Below are 8,885 nucleotides of genomic sequence, written 5' to 3'. Positions count from 1 at the left end.
CATAAAAAGAACATTTCTGTCGATTCAGGCCTGAGTTTTGAGAAAATCGAGCTCGTGCAATTAGCAGAATAAGCAAAATACCGGTGATAGCTACCTCGAGCTCGACTTTCTCAGAAACGAAATGTCAAAGGAAGAAATTTATTCGACTTATTTTTGTATACACGTAGAGTGACACCCTGTTTGTATTCCAAGACACCCTATATACAGTGCTCCTATGTTAAAACATTGAAATAAATATGGTCACTTCGACCGCTCCTTCTTCCTTCTTTCTCATTTCAATTGTTCATTAATTTATTCGACTTATTTTTGTATACACGTAGAGTGACACCCTGTTTGTATTCCAAGACACCCTATATACAGTGTTCCTATGTTAAAACATTGAAATAAATATGGTCACTTCAACCGCTCCTACTTCCTTCTTTCTCATTTCGATTATTCATTAATTTATTCGACTTATTTTTGTATACACGTAGAGTGACACCCTGTTTGTATTCCAAGACACCCTATATACAGTGTTCCTATGTTAAAACATTGAAATAAATATGGTCGCTTTAAACGCCCCTATTTCCTTCTTTCTCATTTCGATTATTCATCAATTTATTCGACTTATTTTTGTATACACGTAGAGTGACACCCTGTTTGTATTCCAAGACACCCTATATACAGTGCTCCTATGTTAAAACATTGAAACCCTGAACACGGTCACTTTAACCGCTCCTTCTTCCTTCTTTCTCATTATTCCACACTGTGGCTCCAAGGAATACTTTATACGTATTCTTATTTTCCAAGCGGATGTTTTCTCTTAATCAGGTTATACATTCCAGTTTCGTAGCATTCAATTTTTCCAGTCATTTACATTTGTCCTTCACTGCCATCACTTCAATGATATTCCTTCCAAGTTCTAAAGTACGAAATGGCTATCTTCGATCATATTCTTGTACAGATTCAGATGCTGAAGACTCCACCGTTTTTTCAATCTTCCTTGTGGGATGAAAAATTATTAATATTAAATGTACGCCAGAAGAAACATCGCGTTAAGCTGAGCTTCTTAAAAATCTACATCTGTTATCTATCTGTTATTTGTTTTGTTTTTCAGACGCTAACTCGTTCAGCTCGTTAGCTCGTTTACGGACACTAACCTGAATTCGAGTTTGTTTAATATTTTTTCCTAGAGTACAGTCATCCACATTTTATTATTTCGAAGGACTCGAGATTATATAGGGTGGGACAGATAAAGCGTCACAAGCAGTTTTCTTAGAAGGCGTCGCAGATATTAACTGGAATTTTTCAGTTGTTAAATGGTGCACAGGGGCTGGCATTTTAGACTGCAAGATATTGCAGGGGTGAGTTTCTTAAGGGTTGGAAAGGTGCTTTCAATTTTAAGCTGATATCTGTATGTGACTATGTACAAAACTCTTTTACGATTCTTCTTTACAAATAGTATTTTATACTAAAAAATATAATAAACAGTCGCATATTTACTTAACACAAGCTATTTTTAATCTAAACAAATTTTTAGTTTGATATAGGAGCAACATACTGCATGTAGCCTTTTTGTAGAAATATAATACAAAAATTTTCTTATGTCTTTAAATTAAGGCATTTTTACGAAAATAATTAATACAAAATATTGTATATTTAACATTGCTATTTTGAAAAATAAATGTTCACTTTTAAGAAACAAATTTGTAATAATAGACTTCAGCTACTTTACAAATTTAAATAGAGAACAGAATTGTTTCTAAGAAAATAATAATATCCATAGTAAACAATAACACAATAGAGATAACACAACTTAATGGACTGTTCTCTCTGCGATAAATGCAAAATGAAAAATTCCTATTGTATGAACTAAGATCTCTGTACAATAAATTGGAAGAAGATAATGCTCTTGGTTATAATTTCAATCGATAACTTATCATCCAGAGAAATATCATGCGCGGTCATAATCATATAACGATAATTTGTGATTGAAAAGTATTTTTCACTGATAATTAGTGTCAATAAATATCAGCTTTCACTGGCTAGATTGATTTCTTCGTATTTTTTAATAACGCAATAATTGCAATCGATTACTCAGAAGTGCAGTTCTTTGTATTAATCAACGATAGAAATCTCTAACAAATCACGATTACTGATACCGTTAACTGTTTAACAATGCAGTAACTTTCTATAAATCGTATCATCCATCTTATGCTTTATAAAATAAATGCTTATATAATGTTTATTTATTTAACTTTTTCCAAGCTGTCTGATAAACATTTTTCATATGTACGTTGTGTACGTTCATATGTATGTTGCTGTCGGTGTCCTGTTGATACCGATCCGCCACATAGTTTTTGAAACGTATCGATGCTTTTCAATTTAAATTAATTATATTAATAATACGAGAATATTTACTTCTTCGTTATTGATACGACCCAACCTGTAACCTTTTGTTTTTAATGTCACGTAAGCTACGTGGTCGCTAATGAGCCAAGTGGGTTGATGTAATTTAAACAAATAAGTAAAAATAAAATGAAACTATTTATTTTGTTAAAATTCAGCGAATACGTGTGAAAATAAAGAACGCGAAAATACATCTATTCGCTTAAATTCAAATTTGGAAATTAATGAAAATATTATTACTAAAGATGAAGGAATAAATTATGCACATTGTAACAAATTACAAACATGATCAATGTGATTATAAACAGGATCAATATATATTCATACATATCATATTTATCCATATTTGATACTGCATATTAGTGAAACATAATACCAAAAATTTTTTCCACTACCTTCAATCACTATGTTACCTAAAGAACTATACTTTCTCCCTCACATAGCCGTGCACGTGTACACATATGCATTTTGTGGCATAACTTCTGTTATTCTTTCATCATCCCAACCACTTTTTCGATACAAATACAAGAAATAATAATATATAATATATAATAATAATAATATGCATACATAAAATAAATAATAGAGAAAAGTGTACAGTTATAGCGTGGTTTTCTCATATAGTTGAGAGTTGTTGAAAATAGAATCTAAGTGAAACAAAGACTCTACAAGATAAACGTTAACAAATATTTTATACCGAGAATTTGATTAACGCATCGTTTATAGCGCACTGTGACACTTATAACGGAAATACAATTTAGAAAGAGACTGTTGGCAGCTACTTTGTATGCCGAGTAAAAGTGCAACGGTATTTCATGCTAAACTGCCTGGCAGTTGCACCATAATACGTTCAATTTCCTTCCCTTTCGTTTTTAAATGTATTCAGTGCTCCTGCTCTTAGCATAAAACGCACGTTTATCGTTCTTAGAGTTCGCAGTTTTAAACGCACTTGAGTAGATTAAAGAGACGCTTGTATTAAAGGATCTACTATTTTTGAATCTGATAGGTTGTTTCCTTTCCACTTATCTTCACAGCTTTACATTTCATAGAATAAATAAATAAATATCACAAATACGACGGTCTATTTGTTACTGCGTGTAACTCAAATTCGTGACGAACTGTTATCGGATCCGCTTTTGGTTTCTTAAAGCTAGAATTTCTGGAATGTTACACTATTAGATATCTTTTTCTTACACTTCCCATTCCTCGAGAAACACAAAGAACGACAATACCTACGTTAAAATAGCTGCGATTTATCAGTGTCAAAATATGACTTTTCACTGTTATTTTCAAAAACATACCTATTTATATTACAATACGTAGGTAAATCTATTATGTGCAACTAAAAGGATAACACAAATCCTGCTAATTCCTTTTTATTACTTAAGTATACAGGGTGGTTGGTAACTGGTGGTACAAGCGGAAAGGGGGTGATTCTACGCGAAAAAAGAACTCGAAAATATACAATAACAATTTCTCGTTTGAGGCTTTGCTTTCGAGAAAATCGACTTTGAATTTTCGCTGGGTACGCCTGCACTTTATCGCGTCTCGTTATAACGGATCTCACTGTAGATCGTTGTCTCGATGGAAAAATTTAAAAAAGAAAAAGAAATTTAAAAAAAATTTTTTATTCTATATTTTCGACTTCACCCCCTTTCCGCTTGTATCACCAGTTACCAACCACCCTGTATATACGCGGATTCCCATCTCACAGGAAACATCGACGAAGACACACGTCCTGGACTGATATCCAGGTGATATCCAGGAACATAAACACCAGGTGTTCGAGAGAAGCAGGATATGCAGCACACGTTCGCTTACATTTAAATTCTCTTACTTATGTTTGTTTACTTATTTACTTCTTACGTTTCATACTCTTACGTTTATACTACACACGTGAAATAAACATAGAAATCACAGGCATAGTAGAAGTCTTTAATCTCCCTCTACCTTGAGCGTTAATTTCGTTCAAGGTTCGCGACCCTAATCGAACAGTTGCAACGAGACTGATGGCCATCTAGTTGAGAGGCCGCAACATAGAGCAATAAATGAGAGTATAGAGTGATGAAAGTATATTAGGGCTGAACAACAGATATTAATTATTTTGAGCAGCGAAAATCAGATGATTCGTGTCAGGAATTTTAAATTAGGATACAAGATTATTTTATGTAATAATTACATTATGTATTTCCGTAATTATATTATGTAAATATTATATGTAAATTAAAAAGGAAATAAGGATATAATAATAGGAAAAAAGGAAATAATAATAATAATTAAAAAAAAGGAATTAAAATAAATTAGGATACATAAAGTGATATGTAGATTCTTTTCGAATTTGCATTTTTTTAATAGACACCCATAGAATTTTGTATGTTCTGAGAAAAAAACTTATTTTTATATAGCTGTTATTATGTTTACGATGTTTCAATCTAAAATCTGCAAGTGAAATTAGAAATTATATTGTACCACCTTCTTCATATTTAATTAATCCCTTAGTATCTGATTCATGTGTAATTATTTTTCCTAATATGAACGTCTTATGTAAACAACATTCTGCGTAGGTACAAGGTGACAATACACGTGAACGAATAAAAGTAGCTTTAAATAGAAATTCACTTATTTTCGTACTTATCAATTCTATTCGATTTTTAATTAAAGTTTGGAGAAATAAATATGACACGTTGCTAGAAATGTTTATTTCGTTTCTTTGCAGAAAAAAATTGATTTATATCTTTTATCTGAACTTAATTTCTTCGACGTTCCGAGCATAAAACAAAGGTATTATCTGGCAAAAAGATCATCTTCTGTTATCAAAGGACTTAATACGACATCATTCTCTGTCGCATATAATCAACAAATTTGACAATAAGCAATAAATCTTTACAATTCTTTTAATTTTATTATTATTGCCTCGAACAGTCCAGCAGATACGAAGTATAATTGACAAGAAGAAAATAACATCAAGAGCCGTAACTGATTACTAAACCTTACCACAATATTTCCACAATTATTACTAATTATTATTATACAAATTACACACTGATAAAGACTTCGCTCTATACTTTATTCCTCGTGGTTAACTTTGGCAGAAAAGTTATCACAGACGTGAGAATATTAAGTAGCTACAGTGGCACGAAATGCGAGATAAAAATCAAAAGAGATGAAGAAAAGAAAAGAAAATCAATAGAACTGCAAATAACATAGATGACATTTACTTCTGCGAAAAAGAATAAACATTTTTAGTAACGTGTCATATTTATTTCTCCAAAGTTTAATTAAAAAACCAATAGAATTGATAAGTACGAAAATAAGTGAATTTTCTATTCAAAGCTACTGTATCGTCACCTTGTACCTATTCTGTCTACGGAAATGCGACAGAAAGTGGAAATCGATAAGGTTCGGTGAAACCGCCATGGAGTATCTGAATCTCCATGCATATACGGGGTGTCCTGATATACCTGACTCTGTCACCTTTAATTACTCTCTTATTTGTGATGATACGAAAAACGCATGACACGCCGATTCATATTCGATTCGTATTCAAACGAAAACACTGAAATACAAAGACACAGACGCGTTTGCGTTTTATTGGCGATTCCTAATGTATCGAAATTTCGTGAGTTTACGCATTTCGTTGAAAGATGCGCGTAATAAACTAAGCATGCAGTTCCCAAACGCACGTAATAAACTTTGTATTATGTAAATTCTATTTTCAAGACTCTTGTACGCTGTATGTGTACATACTGTGGGTGAGCAAAGTATTCGTACGCTTTTTAAAACAGAATAAATGTTCAAACGGTTTGATGTTTTTTTGATGAGTTAGAAGAATTAATTTACTATGATGTTGTGTAAGGAAATTGTTGAAAATGTTGCAGTTGAAATCGCGAAGAAGAAAGTAAACGTCGCCTTTTACAACTTTCTCATGTGAAATGAAAATTTAATCAACGCATTTTGAAGATTCATGTTAGTCATACAGGGTGGTTGGTAACTGGTGGCACAAGCGGAAAGGGGGTGATTCTACGCGAAAAAAGAAGTCGAAAATATAAAATAAAAATTTTTCGTTTGAGGCTCTGTTTTCGAGAAAATCGACTTTGAATTTTGGCTCGGTACGCGTGCATTTTATCACGTCTCGTTATAACGGATCACACTGTAGATCGTTGTGCCGATGGAAAAATTAAAAAAAAATAAAAAAATGTTGCAGTTGAAATCGCGAAGAAGAAAGTAAACGTCGCCTTTTACAACTTTCTCATGTGAAATGAAAATTTAATCAACGCATTTTGAAGATTCATGTTAGTCATACAGGGTGTCTTGAAAATCATGGTACAAGCGGTCGGATGATAATTGTACATGCAAAATTGAGTCGAAAAAGAAGAGTAACATTCTTTCGTTCGAGATTTCGTTTTCGAGAAAAACGAATTCGAAGATCCGTCAAGTGGCCGTATGCTGATTGTAATTTTCCAGGTATCCGGCTATGCTCGCTGTACGTATTATACGAAATTGAAACATATCAGATGTCATCAAATCCCTAAGAAAGATGAATCACAATAAGACCCGAAAAAAATATTCCTCAATTTCGTTTTCTCATATTGGTTTGTATTTAAGTCGTTATCTACCTAAGTTCTGTTATGCGCGCATTTTTTTTTATCGAAACACGTTTGCTGTGCTCGTACTGTTATCGCTAGTAACCAAATACGCGCATTTGACGCGGCGTTAAAACCTATACGAAAGAGGAAAAAGCAAAAAAGACATTCAGCGTGTCAATTCTGTCGATACTTCATAATCGATGAAATTTCAAACTCCCTGGAAACTCTTACATTTTGAATTTCGTTAATGCTAAACTCATTTTCCGATACATCGGTTCGACTTGTTTTGCGACAACAGATGCCCGATGCGTCGGAAATTGGCGAACATTTTTTCGCGAATTCTCGTTGATCCTGCAAATGCCCAGCTTTTTCATTCGGCTGCATTCAGAAGCATTACAGCTCCATATAAAACGACATTTTACAAATCGGATCGCTTCTCACCCTCTTGAAACACAACAGATGATCCCGACGTTCGACCCTCGTTGTCATAGAGACCGAAGAATCAGATACACGAGAGGGTGCGGCGACTATGCTATACATTCGTGGTAAACAGTGCGAAACAAAATTTTGAATAGAACCGGTGGCTTTCGAGGTTGCTGGGGAAACATCGAAGTTATCGTCCATTGCAATTATTATCTGTCCAAAGAGAGGATATGCTGTCAAATAGCATGTATACACAAATAATGTATCTAGCGCGATGATAATACGTGGATTATTTCAGCAGAAAATACACGTATGTATTTTGCAACGCGACAGGTTAATTAATTACTTATTTACGTAACTGAACACGTTTTGTTGAACGTTTCGAATATCAGCAACATGATGAGAGAAATATTTCATTGGAAATGCAAGAAATAATCTTCCGTGTGTTTTTTAATGTGTTGTCTCGGCAAATGGATTTTTTGGGAAATTTGTTTGTACCGTCGTATTACTCGTTAGAAAACAGAAAATCCATTACACCATTGCTCTGATAGTTTGCCAGATATTTCAGAGAATACGTTGTCAACGCGAAATTTAGAGAAAGAAAGTAGTGGAATATTTTCGTTTATATTATACAGGGTGGTTGGTAACTGGTGGTGCAAGCGGAAAGGGGATGATTCTACGCTAAAAAAGAAGTCGAAAATATAGAATAAAAAAATTTTTTTTTTAATTTTTCCATCGAGACAACGATCTACAGTGAGATCCGTCATATCGAGACGTGATAAAGTGCGCGCGTACCGAGCGGAAATTCAAAGTCGTTTTTCTCGAAAACAGAGCCTCAAACGAAAAATTTGTATTCTATATTTTTGACTTCTTTTTTCGCGTAGAATCAACCCCTTTCCGCTTGTACCACCAGTTACCAACCAGTCTGTATATCTGTATAATATCGTAAATATAAGTACGTCATTTGAGTGACGTTCCTCTTAAATGGCACAAAAGTAGTAAAAACATTTTTTAAGATCACAAGAATATGATATTCTTTTATTCGTTAAAATATTTACTCTACCTTATTTTGAATTATCTCAAAATTGTATAATACTAAATTACTAAATACATTAAAAGTTACATGTAAATACTACATATACGCAGTTATAGAATAGAATATATAGTTATTTTCTAAATAAATTATATATATATTTTATTCTATAATTATATATATATATGTAGTACTTGCCATATATATATAGCTTTTAATACATTTAAAAATTTAATGTATTTGCATGTAAATATTTCATGTAAATATTCTAAATGCATTATGTGCGTGTATATATATTCTATTTTATATTACATATATATATATATGTCGGGTTAACATTAGAATTTAAGGCGCGTAACGATTCTTCGTCTGAGTTTGGGTTACACGTTGTCGCTATGCAATAGAGAAGACATTGACTAGTGCAAATACGATTATTATAGAACCGGACAAGTAAC

General features: G+C 32.8%; 1 protein-coding gene across 1 annotated transcript in view; it reads right to left on the bottom strand.

Annotated features, from left to right (window-relative positions):
- Positions 1-8,885, bottom strand: part of LOC100744007 (uridine phosphorylase 1) — a 48,599-nt gene that overhangs the window by 31,175 nt on the left and 8,539 nt on the right. The window lies entirely within an intron of this gene.

Source organism: Bombus impatiens, unplaced genomic scaffold, assembly GCF_000188095.3.
Source record: "Bombus impatiens unplaced genomic scaffold, BIMP_2.2 scf_0109, whole genome shotgun sequence".
In the NCBI taxonomy this organism is placed as follows: Eukaryota; Metazoa; Arthropoda; class Insecta; order Hymenoptera; family Apidae; genus Bombus; species Bombus impatiens.
The sequence above is the reverse complement of the archived record's forward strand: the minus strand, read 5'-3'. Positions and strand labels throughout refer to the sequence as shown.